Genomic DNA, 1,169 nt, shown 5'->3' with positions numbered 1-1,169 from the left:
CCGGTTGCCAGATCGATCAAACCATTTCAGTATCCATGGTCTGCACCCCTTTCCGGCGCTAGGTATGTTAGAGTCTAGCTACAACCATTTGTTTCAAGGTCCTGCTGTGTATGCGTTGGATTCATGTCTGCCCTCTTGTAGTTTATTGGACATTTGTTTTCAAGGTCTAGACCTTCCTGGTTCTTGGATTGACACTATATTTCGCAAATCATCAGACTATATCTATATGATCTTGGCGGCTAATGACGTTGCCAGAAAAATCTGGATCTATATAAGTCTGAATGTTCACTTTAGGGGCATTTAGAAGACATTGTGAAACTAAGGACATTGGTCAACACCATGTTGATAAGTGCTCTTTCTATCCCATAATAAGCGTCACTGTTTTAGTACAACTTTACACGGAGTACTAGTTAGCTTCCATACAATTTTTTCGGACTACTATCCCTTCAAGACATCCTCTGAATACAATGTACGAATTTCTATGTATTTCTAGTGTTTGTTAAATAGTCTGCTTCTCGTGCTATTCAGCCTCCCTGAGGCAATAAATTGTAAAAAGTAATCTTATGACCCAAAAGTTGTTCGACACTCAAAAGAATCTTTAAATTAGCTTCCTACTCAAATCCGCCAAAGTGTATAATATCATTAACATGTCGAAGTATAGATAACTCGCACGAGGCTCCTCTGACATACTGCAGGGAGCAGTTGGGCCACTAGTATGTGGGCCCAGAAGTAGGTTGACCCACCTATCAGTGAGCAAACTGCACCCTGCAGTATGTCAGGGAGCTGAGTCCAGATAACTCGTCTTCCACACGATGCACAACACACCTCGAACTTGACTGTAAACCTTAGCACTATTGCAAAGATAGGTAGCATACCCGCATTAATAATAAACAAGATGGGGAGCAAAAAATGGATCTGTTGATGTAGCTTGAAAAAATAAATTAACATCATCGTTGACATTACTAGGTGCTTCCCTTTTGGATAAATATCGTTCATACAAGTTTGCCAGATATTGGAACCTTTATTGTAACTTTACAAAATCATAAGAAATAGTCTCGCAAAACACTTTCTTGTACTCTCGCCTTGTTTGTTTTGCTAAAAATCTCTAGTGACACAATCTCATAGAGTACAATCCTATACTGAGCTAGGGATATAGGAGGTGGCAAGGC

Source organism: Triticum aestivum, chromosome 7A (genome assembly GCF_018294505.1).
Source record: "Triticum aestivum cultivar Chinese Spring chromosome 7A, IWGSC CS RefSeq v2.1, whole genome shotgun sequence".
Lineage (NCBI taxonomy): Eukaryota > Viridiplantae > Streptophyta > Magnoliopsida > Poales > Poaceae > Triticum > Triticum aestivum.
Note: the sequence above shows the minus strand (reverse complement) of the source record.